This window comes from Sylvia atricapilla, chromosome 2 (assembly GCF_009819655.1).
Source record: "Sylvia atricapilla isolate bSylAtr1 chromosome 2, bSylAtr1.pri, whole genome shotgun sequence".
NCBI lineage: Eukaryota > Metazoa > Chordata > Aves > Passeriformes > Sylviidae > Sylvia > Sylvia atricapilla.
In genome coordinates, this window is record NC_089141.1 from 74,929,104 (window position 1) to 74,942,503 (window position 13,400).

A 13,400-nucleotide genomic window follows, 5' to 3' on the forward strand; every position below is an offset into this window, starting at 1 on the left:
GTCCTCTACCACAGCACCCTGTAGGCTAGGACATCAAGTTAGAAAGACACCTTAGTCAGAAATACTCTTTTCCAGGTGCTATTTAAAAAAACAGGCACATTTTCTTTAGTATAAATGGGTTTTCCCCTCCTTCACTCAATTGTGGGGCATTTAAAGTGAAGTGGCATCAGCTGGCACTGTTGAATGCCTCTACTGTCACAAAACATAAGGGAACACATGAAGTATTTACCTTTACGTCTCTTCTCCTTTTCTGCTGGCAGGGAGAAGCTGACTTCAGAGCTGGTAGGACTTGAACAGTGATGTGCTCATTTGTAGTTTGCTGCTTTAAAGTTTAGGTTCACTCAATCTGCATTTTCACAGCAGAAAATCTTGGCAGATGGAAGCAGTCATTCAAAGTTCATTTTGCTCACTTAGCCTTATCAGCAAAATGGCAGAATCTATGTGGGGTCTAAATGGCTCAGGGGTGAGCCTGGCACTGGCCTGCACTCCATGTGCTGGATCATGCCTCTGTGCACTGCTACACTGCACAGCTGCTGCAGCAGCAACCCTAGATATAGATATAGATATAGATATAGATATAGATATAGATATAGATATAGATATAGATACACACACACAAACCATTACATCAGGACAAAATTGAAGCCTTCTGTCACAGCAACATCCAACACAGATATTGTCAAAGCAGACAATTTCCAAACTGTTTTAGCCTTTCTCACCACTAGATCTTTACCCAGCTATTCATTTGGATGCTACACGCAGTCCGCTACACCACTCTCTCCTTAGGTGTTCCACAGAGCAGCCAGATTAGGACAGGTTTTGTCAGTTCTCTTTTATGTAGAACATTACTGTCACTATTTTTGCTCTCTGGGAGGTTTGAATATGAGGAAGGCCTTTTTGCTTTCATTTCTTTTGGGAACACAAGAATTGGGGTGAAAAAGGAAGAAGTTGTTGATTTTCTCCCTGGACAAACAAAGGTAGAAAACAGCTCTGCTGAAATCTGTGACAGTATATGAGTCACTGTGAAGAATTAGGTTTGACTTGTCTACAAAAGCAGTTGGCAGCTCCAAAGTTTCACCTTTAACGTCATCTGAGTTGACATTCTCTTGAGAAGTTTGCCTTGCAGAGTTATTCTCTTGGTCCCTCTGCAGTGCCAGGCAGAGAGCAGCCTGCTGGTAGGTACTTGAACTGATGTGACTGTCCTTGCAGACAAGCCTACCAGAGACTTTTGATAGAAGCCTGCGCACTGGAGCATAGCTAAGGTGTGAACTAGCCTGCAATAGTGTAGTAATTTATGTAGCTATATTGTCACGCTGTGTACAGAGCTTGAAAAGTGTCTCCTGTTTACTGCAATTGAAGCACTTATCCTTGTTTCAGCAGTAAACTCAACAGCAGCTAAAAATAGAAGCTATCGAGCTTCACAGTAAGCAAAAGGAATGAGTTGCATGAGATAATGATCTCTCAGTCCTGCAAAGCACCTGAGCAGTCCTTGAATCCTTTAAAACTGTCTGTGTTAAGGTTGAACTTCTCTCCTTTTCCAGAACCAGCCACACTACTGGGAGACATGACTGCCAGTCATGTCCTGGAGGTTATTTTCCCCACTAGTGAACCACAGCTCCAGGACCATTCCCTAATCTACTTTGGCACTTAAAAATCAGCTAGTTTTGCCCAAACTAAATGAAGAAATGTGGTGGATGAGCAGGTGAGATAGGAAGAAGGCAGCCAAACAACACCTATAATAAAGGAAAAAGAGGAGAGGGCAATTAGGTAGCCCTTTCCCAAGTCACTGAGACTGTTGCTTTTGCTGTTAGAGAGGGAAAGCCTTGAAGACTTCGATTTCACAATTTTTACCTTCAGCTGTTCATTTTATATTGAACATGTAGGTATATTGAAGAGCCTCTGCTTGTGTGTGATAAGCTTGGCTTGGGCTTGAGAAGGAAGAGCTTCTAAGAACAAGAATTAAAAATGCTCTGACAGAGCAAAAAAGATAATTTTTAATCCACTCCTTCAAATGTATATGTGTAAGTGGTAGTCACATCTTGTTCTTTCACTGATGTGGAAGAGGAAGAGAATTTGTGCAGCATGTTTGTACTTTTTACCCATGTTGGAGAGTTGAGATGTTATGAATCTATGTCAGAAGAGATTTATTTTGTGTGAATCACCCTGTGTTGGGTAACTTTCGGGGTTGCATTAACCGTGCATATGTGAAACCAAGTAGTTTGACCATGATTGATCACTATCTACTGGCAACCTGTGAAATTTGGCCTTTGACAACAGTTCAGAAGATGACAAATTAAACTAGAAAACATGTCAAAAGGCCTGTGGCAGTGCTTCTGAAAGACATATGTGATGGATGGTCCTTTAACAAAGTATTTTAAATATCCACAAAGCATCATAAACACTATTTTTATTTATGCATCTGCTCTTTTTGCCACAGCAGACATTGTCAGACCACTGAAATTGTCAGTGTCCAACCTATGATTCACAGTAACCACAGATCTTTATCTACAAAACTGCTACCTAAATAATGGTTTCTCTTTTTTTTTTTCTCCTTTTGTGCTTTGCATAATTCATTATTTCTACTTAAACATAGAACTTTGCCCCTATCACTGTTTAGTAGCAACCTGTATCTCTGAAGATCATTGCTGCAAGTTTTCAGCTTAATTTTGTCCTCTCAGCTTCATAGAAATATATAAATATAGGAAACAGACTTTATTTCATCATCCAAATTCATAATGAAAACACTAAATAATTCTGACCCCGGGACAGACTGGTCAAATCCCCACTTTGTGGCTCCTCCTGCTCTGATAGTAAATCACTAATATCTTGACTCTGAGGATAAACTAGCAAAAGTAGTTTCCTACACACAGTTTCCTTAGCCTACACACAAGAGAGTCATTTCAGATAGTCAAAACTTCTTCTGGAGTCAAGATATGCATCGTCATCCTATCCTTCATGTATGAGCCTGGTAATTTGTTGTAGTAGGAAATCAGAATGATCTGGGATTATACACAGATGATAGATTCATGCTGGTAGTCATCTATAATTGTATTCTGTAGAGACTATGATTGAATTAATTTTTTCCATTTTTCTATATATGTATATATACACATATACACACTTATATGCACTTATATATACTCATATATAATTATATATACTTATATATCCTTGTAGTCACCATGTATGCCCTCCTCTCCTATTCTTCCTATCCTCCCCTAGGCCAACTCTGAGATTCCAGCATTAAATTGCTCAGTGCCCTATGATGAAGTTCATTGGGTCCATCCAATCTGAAAACATCTGATTTATCCAGGGGCTTTCTAAGTATGCAATTTAGTGGTTTCAGCAACCGTGACAATATCTGCTGTTTTTACTTAGGCTGTAATAAACAAAGCACTACATCAGTGACAACACTGAAATCAATGGAAGATGTTCTCGTGTCCAGACTGAGCCCTCCATGTTTCTGTAATCAACAGAAAAGCCCAGAGCTAGAGAACCCTGTGTTTCTCAAATGTCTTTGGGAACAATCTGTCTGGATAGCTTTAAATTTCACCTTCAAGCTGGCTTACAATCTTGTCTTTTCCCTCCTCTTTCTTTGGTTGCTAAGAGAGATATATAAACCTGCTTCCAAACCAGCTTTTTGACAAGTGCTCTGCTGCAGGGAGAGGGCAAAGTCAGCTGCAATTCTCGCTATCATACTGTCTTTGCAGGAGCTTAGAACACCAAAGCCATCCAGGGTTTGCTGGAATTTACTTGAAGGGACTCCATCACAACTTTAACATTTCTGGCTTGGTCATACAGTTTTTGCTCCTGGTTGTATCTGTTCCACTTACACCTTGAAGGAGAGAACATGGCTTGCTGGAAGTTGTCTCCCACCATGACATAAAGTGATATGTCATGTGTTGAGTGGAGCCAGTGGCCGAGAGACACAGCAGGCAGAGTGGATTTATTCTCCATGTGACAGCTGAGTGGACACAACTGTAATTAACCTGAGCTTTCACTAAAAGATTGCTGTTTGTAAGTTCTAATATTGTTTGGAAAGTTTTCTTTCTGATCTTAGGAAACAGATCCACCCAAAAGACATGGAAGGGGAACAAGCACACAAAGAAGACCATCAAGAGGACAACAGCAAGTCCAAGAGCCTTTCGTTTGTAGTAAGCCCAGGTGTGGGGCCAATGGCCAAGATGCAACTGATGAGCACGTAGCACAGAGTCACCATCAGCAAGGGCAAGAAGAAGGCCAGGCTGGTCAGCAGCCTCCTGATTGTGCCCAGGTTTTCAGAGCTGGTAAGGTTAAGGCATGAGGACCTTATGTTTTGTGTCTCTTTAGAAGAGATCAAGAAATTGATAGGGCTGACAGCTTCCAGTGACATCAACCAAATGGCACCACTATCCACCGCTTCCTCTGGAGGTGGAAGAACCTAATCATGTGACCCATCACCATGTAGCAGAAGGCACTGAAGCAGGTGAGGAAGAGGATGCTGCTGTACAATTTGAAGCAGAAGCTGAAGCAGATGAACTTGCACATGAATTCACTGAAATTCAAGTGCTCCCCAGTAGCACAGTAGTGCATCAGGAAGGGAAGGCCAGTGAGGTAGAGCAGATCTCTGAGTGAGTGCCAGGTTCAGCCTGATTATGGTGCTGCTCTTTCAAGGCCTTATCTTGCAGCTGTAAATACAAATAAAAACTTCCTGGGAAGCCCACCAAGAACATCATGTTATACATAATGTGGAGGTACAAAGTCTTCAGACTAACTTTCACAGGGTGCATTTGGGAAAAGCACCTTCAGTGTCTTGCTGGGTGATGGAGTTGGCTAAATTGTCCTTTGTTGTATTCATTTTTTCTCCTTAGCTGTTAAGGAAGAGAGAGATGTTTAGTGCTCACTGACGGATAAGAATCCTCACATCTCATTAAAAACAACTTATAATCAGGTCTTTCCTTTCAGCTGCTCACCACTGTTCCTATGAAAGAGACTATTATGAATAAGGAAAGATCTTGCTGTGTTGATAAGAATTGATCTTGATCTAGAAGCTTTTATATGGATCAAATTTCATTTTAAAATACATATTTCAGGAAAGAGCCTTACACAGGCACAATGAAGCTGTAATATCAGGGATTCTCAGGCCCACAGTGTTTGACGTGTGTCCCCTGATATACAAGGTTCACTTTCTCCTCTCATGAGGGGTCAAATGGAGAAGAATAAAGTGTTACTGATGAAAAGTATAGAGGGTAATTTCCAGAACATAACTGTTCCATAAAAGGCATTTGCAGCCTTGTTGGTTAAGTAAAATCAAACCAAACCAACCAACCAAACAAACACCACCACCATCCCTCCCCCCCCCAAAAAAAAAAAACCAAAAACCCACAAATAAAAATACCAAAACAGGGTGGATGTCAAAATGTTTTCACATTCCTTTTGCTACTGCAATCAGTTAACATTTTTCTTCTTGCTTCTTGGAAACCACTGATAGTGGAATATTTCATTATTTTAGTTCATTAAAAAGATTGATGTTGCCAAGAAATAAGATATTTTTAGGCTTGTCGTTAGCTGCTATGTAAATTTCCATCCCTGTAAAATTTTCATATGGTGTTTTGCTTTGACATTAGTCTTAGATAGAGCTTTTCTGAAACACCAGAATAAATTCATCCAATTTTCTAAAGCATCCAATTTCAAGATACAATACGGGACAGGAGCAGGATTCAAGGAACATAAAGACAGCCTGGCATATAGTATCTGCAACAGAAAATACATGGTCACTGATGCACATAGCAAATAACTGTTAACATGGCATTCAGTAATGCATTTTCCGTGAGGAAAGGTGCCCTCTTCTAAAATGGAGCAGGTGTTCTGCTGGAAGAAAATTAATACATCTAGTATATTTTTTTCCAGAGGAATGTAGCTTCTTACAGGATGATGCCTGTTCTCAAATTACTGTGGCCTGGATCTGTTAAAATGGATCCTACTGAATCACTGCTTCTATTTCTTGTTTCACCCTGAATTTTCTTGCTCTAGCTTCTTCCCTCACTTGTGGGAGAAGAAAAAGGTTGCAGGATTTGGATTCAAATCTGTATAGAACATTTGGTTCAAATTACTTAAAATACTTCGAAAACTGAAGCTGGAGCTTGGAAAGATGTATGCCAAACACTGGTAATGGTTTTTAAAGAGCAAAAAAGTTTTAAACCTCTTATCGTGGCTGGGAATGGTGCAGGAGCGGTTTGGGAAAATTCACAGTCGTGCAGCAATGGTTCCAATTTACAGTTGTGCAGCCATGCCATCATTCCCAAACAAACTTGAAGTTCTCCGCTGTGGCTAATGTTTAACCAGGCTGACAGCAGCAGCTACAGCCTGCATAAGCTGTGCTGTGCTCCCTCGGGCTGGGAGCACCAGGGCTGTGCCCATCCTGCTGTTCACAGTGCACAGCTGTCGAGCCAGCTGAAGGGCATGGCTGGGAGCTGCTCCACACACCACTTTCTTTGTGGTTTTGTGAGACTTTCATTCTGTCAACAGCTTGTTCACCACCAGCCAGCAAGCTGTAGAGGCCAGAGGGCAAGTGTTTGTGGATCACCAAAAAGAACACCACTGGCACTCAACTGCGTGGTCCCTACTGGCAGCCACTTGCCCTCAGGGGCTTTTGGAGCCTTCACTCTCCATGTGCTCTATGTTATGGCTGGATAACTCCCTCAGAGGCCAGACCACACCCTGCACTGGTTATGGAAACACAAAGTGGGCATAAGTATTGCAAGAAAAGCACATAGGTGTGTGATTTCAGTTCTGAACTGCCCTAAGGTTACAATAGGGACCAAAGGAAGAAGACAGTGAGTCTTTGCTGTCGGCCTTGTTATTTTGCTGTCTGAATTACAAATAGAACTTAGACAAAACTTAAATCTAATTAAGGAACAGTTTGTACTGTGGCAGATTTTATCACACTAAGTAATTGGCCATAATGGCACTTCTGCAGCCCAAGCTGAGGGCAAATGATATATGCTGTAGACACATAATGAACTTTAAATAAATTATCCAAAAGCAGAACTCGTACTAGAAGGGAACTAGATTATTGAAATAGAAATCTTCTTTCAGTCTTAATGGTGGAGTCACTGTTTTATTACATGGTATTCTTTACTGTAACCAATTGATTGGAGTCACTTTAAAAAATGTTGTGATTGCATGTCTTTAATTGCAGTCACGTATAAGGGAAACTTGTCTGCTTCTGCATTGTGATAATTTAATTACAGCCTGCTGGAAATAAAAGCCAAATGGCTGCAGCCATGGCAAAGTAACCTAGTGCCTGTAATTGGACTATATTTCACACAGATGTGTTGCTGAATAAATTAAATAGAATTTGGCTCACAGTATTCAACTCTTCAGCTGACTTAGATTTAAAAGATACAAATGATATACTTAGGGATCAAGATGTGAGCCCTGCTTCCTTTACCCTTTACAATTCAGGAGATATTTTCATGCACAAAGAGGATGTGGATTTAACTCAAGTGTTGGATTCAAACCAGGTAAGTTTAATTTGTTCCATCTTCCACCGTGTCTCTTCACTTTGCCCTACCTCCAAGTTCCTACCTTTAAATCAAAATATGCATTTTACTTATACACCCTTAGTGTTGTCTTCTTTCCTCTTCACAGCTTGTTTCTTAAATACCTTACTCCAGCTGGCAGAGTTTGCTTTTAAATTCCACAGGTTTAGTGCGACTGGCTGGGAAAGCCCCTATGGGCTATCAGGCAAGTTGTGGGAATGCTCTGACTCTCTTCCCAGGCTTCTGCCAAGTGACGACAGCATGGGCTCCCAAGTGCTAAGCCAGAGCAGCTCTGTCCCCTCTCACCTACCTGCAGACTAGCTGCCATGTCCCCAAGTAGCAGGGCTGTCCTGGTGTCACCTGTCCTCCCATCTGGCCACCAGCACCCATTTGGGACATAGGGATCTACCCTGTCTCAATCTCAAAATCAGCTGGCACTGCCTGTAACCTGCCCAGTTTGGCTGGAGTGGTTTGCTAGGATTGCTTCCAGCCCACAGTGAGGGAGGCAGGCCAGCAGTACTCAGGCAGGGAGAGGCAGCACCAGCCCAGTGTCTGTCTAAAGGAATACTCCAAGTCCCAGAGCACAGGAGAGGTGGGAAAGAGATAGGGGAAAGGATGTGGAAGGAGCAGGGTTTTGAACAGGTAGGAACTTCTCTACAGAGAGCTTGGTGGATGCTGTGAGCTGAGACCAAACTCTTGCCTCTCAAGGACAGCAAAGGTACCCATGCTCACAAACTGGGAGGCTGGAGGGACCTGTTGTCCCTTCTGCATGGATGGATCTGGCTCTGAAAAGAGCAAGGACTGTGAAACTAGGGCTCAAACGGGTCTTGTGGCTGGGAGACCTATTTAAGACCATGTGATTGTAAGGGCAGCCCAGATGGAGACAAGTTTTGATGGAGAAAAGGATTGCATGAATGACAGAAAACTACCCTGACCATGTTATACGACTCCATCACTTTTATGCTGACTTGTCCAGAGGTCAGAGGAAGGGCTTTGTTCAGAGATCTGGAGAGGTTGGATCAATTGGGCTGAAGTCAACTTTAGAAAGTTCAATGAGGCCAAGTGCCAGGTCTTGCTCTTGACTCACAAAAATCCCACACAGCACTCCAGGTTTGGGGAAGGGTGGCTGGGAAACTGCCTGGCAGAAAAGGATCTGGGGGTGCTGGTCAAGAGCCAGCTGACCATGATCCAGAATGTGCCATTGGCAAAGAAGGAAAATGGCATTCTGGCCTGTATCAGCAATACTGTGGCCAGCAGTAGCGGAGCAATGATTGCTTCTCTATACTCATCACTGCCAAGGCCACACTCGAGTGCTATGTTCAGTTCTCACTGCAGGACATTGAGGTGCTGGAGCACATCCAGAGAAGGAACACAAATCTTACTCAGAGGGCTCCAGATATTAAGTCATCTGAGGAGCAACTGAGGAAGCTGAGGGTGTTTATTCTGGAGAAAATGATGCTGAGGGGGCACTTTATCTCTCTCTACAACTGCCTGAAAGGACCTCTACAGCTGCCTGCAGCAAGCTGGGGGTTGGCCTCTTCTCCCAGACAACCAGTGATAGGACAAGAGGAAACGGCTTCAAACTGTGCCGCGGGATGTGTCGCAGTGTGTCTCACAGAGAGCGAAGCCTCTGTCTGCCCAGGCCAGCCCGACATCGCAGACAAGCCGGGGACACTCCTCAGGATCGGCAGAGCCAGAGGGGTGGCCAAGGGATCCTTTGGAGAGGCTTGCGACTCTGGCAGAGGAAGGATCAGGCTCAGTCAGAGGGCGAAATCCAAGACCTTTATCACAGTCTCCAGAGGGAGCTGCTACTCTCAGGGGAGCTGCTCCAGCTGAGCCTCTGTGACAGGGAAAGACAACAACTTATAAATGGGAGAGGTACCGCAGGAGGGAACAAATAAGGGGCAAGATGGGAATGGGTAAGGATAAGACGGACTGTCCAGGGATCCAAAGGGAGAGCAAAGGGGGGGCGGGAATTCCCCTGTTTCTGTCCTATCACTCGATGCCCGTCCACAAACTTTCTAGAAGCAGGGGAGGGCAACTGAATGACAGACAGGGTTCAGGGGAGGAGGTTGGGAATGATACATTAGGATCGACAGCATAAGACCGAGGGACATAAACTGAGGAAGTAACATTCTTTAAAACCAAAGAGGGGCGAAAAGGAACAAACCATTATGCCATAACTTAACAGGACACAACAGGGATGTTCATGTTGGACATTAGGAAGAATTTCTTCACTGAAGCCGTGATTAGATGTTGGAATGGGCTGTCCAGGGAGGTGCAGGAGTCACCATCCCTGGAGACGCTCAACTGGACATGGCACTTAGTGTTAAGTTAGTCAACACGGTGGTGTTCAAAGGCTGGACTCGATGATCTTGGAGATCTTTTCTCACCTTAACTATTCCATGATTATATGAATGAAGAAGCCTATGTCAAACTATGTGCTCCTTTTGATTATGGTTAATAAAAATACCCAGCCTGCTGTGTGATCTGGAGCATTTTATAGTCCCCAAATCACCAGGCAATAAAGCAGGAGAAAGACCAGCACTTCCTTGAATGTGACAGCCAGCTCTCAAGAAGGGTCTAGCACAAATCTCCTCTTTCTGTGGAGATGGAAGAAGTGCTTATTCTTGTGTGTCTTACAACAAGGGTTTCACTCACTGTCTGTGCAGTGAGTTGGAGGGAGCATGGCCCACCTCGAGGTGCTGGTATAACCACAGTGTGGACACTGAAGATTCTATAGGATTACTCCATTTTCCAGCATGTAGCTCTTCCTACAGTGACCCTGTAGAACTTCTTTTATCCTTTTTATTAAAAAAAAAAAAAAGCATAAGCAGCCGGGGACAGCTGAAGCTGTTGTTAACATCTTGTTAAATGGATACTGTTAAATATTATAAGTACTTTCCAGGAAAAATTTTAAGGAAAAATTTGGCTCTGAAATTACTGTGCTGTCACAAAAGGGAGCATATACCAAAAAATTCGTTGCTTGGTCCACACTGTTAAATGTTCACTGCTAAAAAGAGACATAAATAATGTAAAAATTGATTTTTGTGTGGGAACATTCCATGACTCATTGAAGTATCTATCATGCCTTCCTTCCTTTTTGTGTAACACCTTTGAATTAGATGTCCACTGTTGAAAATATTTCTGCATCTGGTGAAATAAGTTGCTGTTTGCAGAGAGAGATGCTTAATATGCATTGCCATATGCAAAGTATGCAGACAGACCTTGTGCAGTAGCAAACCAAATAATCACAGTAAAATGAGTAGTTTATTAAGTTAATCCTTAAAATTTAAAATGTAAATATCCCTGCTGAGCCCTGTGTCAGTTGTGTCACCATATACAGATGCTTTTTAAACTAGAGAGTGCTTTAACAAAGCCTAACTGGAGAGAAGAATTTAATAACAAAAAGTAGTGATTCTATTTTCAGAAAAGTAGCATTTACTCTTTTTCAGAAAAAAAATAATTATTTACTACAGTAAACTCTCAAAAAAATGGCACAGGCCTAACAAAGCTGCCCTCAACTCAACAGTATGATTGCTGTAACACATTCCAATGGCTTCTGCACTGGGCTTCTAACTGTGGTAAATTCCTCATGTTATAAATCCAGCTGAATTTTTAAAAGTAGTACTCTGAAGGATAGATGGAGAAGGAAAAGACTACTAAGTAAGATGACATTAGTTTGTAGATGGAAAGTACAAATATGAAGGAATGATTATGAGGCAGGTAAGAAAGTAGTTGAAAGTATCAAAACACTTTAAAGGCTGCCTCTAATGCAGCCTCTATTGTTTCTGTCTTTTCAAGTATTCATATTGATAAACCATGTCTGGCTAGAATGAGAGCCCTGGCCCAGGGGAAATTGGTCTCCAGAAACACTCAGTTGCCTCCCACAGCCAGCCAATCTTTTATGTGGTTCTGCATTTAAGAATGTGCTCACTCCTTGCAGTAAGCAAGTTGCAGCACACAAATAATCTCTCTTACTGGAGTGTTTTGATTTTTTTTCTCAAGTTTTAAAAAAATTCTCACATTCTGCAAAAATAACATTTGATATGGGAAACTAAACTGTGAGAGATCCCAGAATAACCTATCTCAAGGGCTCAGTGTATATGACATTCTATATAGCCATACACATAAATGTCTATGACAATGTCACGTAAATTTGCAATAATAATAATAATAATAATAATAATAATGTCTTCTACAGATACATTGGCCAGAAAAATAAACTGATATGTATAGAAGTCCTCTAAAAAGCTCTAATTGCAGTAAACAAATGCTTTCTGACCTTTTATTTTTAATTTTGCAAAAAAAGATAAAAATCCCATCTGAGCTACTTGTCTCAGTATCAGCTACAGATAACACAGAAATGGACACCTCCAGAGTACTGTTCATTAAACTTTGCTACAGTACTCAAAAATAGATCAGGTAATTTGTACTTTCTCTCCACCACCTATGAAGAGAAGACAGAATAGTAATTTAAAACATGTCTGTAAATAGATAAAGATGAAATCTATCCCAAATTTTCTATTAAGCCTGTCCTATCTAACTAAAACATTGTCATTTTCTGTGTCCTACAATTTCTCTGTGTTGGCTAGATAAATTACAGGGTTTTTTAAATAATGGTTATGTTTATGTTTGCCATCTAGTAAAATTTGGTACAGCTCTCTCAGCAATATTGTAATATAAATACTGCCTGTGTTAGCCAAATATCTTAAAAATTGCTAAGCATCAATTTCAGTATCTAAAACAGTAGCTTTATTAGGTAATAGGCAGTTGCATACAAAATCCTGCTTACAAAATCAAAAATTTAAATGTAGGGGAAAAGCAGCTGTCTCATTAAAACTTTTTGTATCTGTAACACAGTGTTTCCAAACTTTTGCAGGGACCACTTTAGGATAGATTACTAGCAAATAAGCATTTTAATAGATGTCTGCTTACTTATATTCCTAACAAAATGACCTGGAAATCTATTTTGATTTCTCCTGCTTCATGTTTCTTTCTTCTGGCACATCTCTCTCTTCTGTGGAATCTTCATATTCCTTGTCATTCACTCTTTTCTGTCCTTTTTGCTTGAGCATTCCCTCCTCATATTGTCCCTGGAAATTTGGATTAACACGTTCATGTCACAAAGTCACCAGCAAAACTTCCATGGTGACTTCAGAGAAGTTTTTTCACAGATTTCCATACATGCTTCCCCATTATAGCAACAAAAGACCATGATAGTGAAAACAGCTTTTATACTGCAATTCAGGTCAGTTCTCCTGGCAAGAAGGCTCAGCCTTGAAGTGAAAACATGTGCAGCCTTGTTGGGAAGTTGTCAGACAAAAGGCTTTCTAAGCTTCCCCTCTAGAGAAAAGGCAAAATTTGCAATTAAATCTTCAAATTAAATCAAATAAATGGGCACAAATATGCTCAAAAGCTTCACATTTATAACATGTAAAACAAATCTTTATTCTATATATGGAGAAATATTAAGGAATGTATTATTTCCTACAGGCAAACACAAGGCTCTGGTGAGACAAAGCCATCTTTTTCTAAGCCATTGCCTTGCTTCTGGTGCAGTTTCCATTTTGAAAAATCCTCGTACCAGATACCCTTGCATGCAGTGAACTTGTTTGGATTCAGGAAGGTTAGTGCTTGAATTCCATTTGGACTAAGGAACACGTGTCAGCTCTGTTTGCTTCAAGGCAAGTGAAAAGGTATCTGTCTATAGAAATTAGATCATTTCTTAGCAATATAATTTAAACTTTCTTCTCTTCTCCCCATATTATGAAAAATAGTGTTAAGCACTGCAAGACAAAAATCAGAAGTTGCTCAGACATTCCTTTTGGCTTGTATTATTTTCTGAATCCATGCAAATTACTAACAGACAAAACA

At 41.2% G+C, this 13,400-nt stretch overlaps 1 pseudogene; it reads right to left on the bottom strand.

The window, feature by feature from the left end:
* Positions 1-3,714: 3,714 nt before the first annotated feature.
* LOC136375106 (2-oxoglutarate receptor 1-like) lies at positions 3,715-4,837 on the bottom strand (annotated as a pseudogene).
* Positions 4,838-13,400: the final 8,563 nt, after the last annotated feature.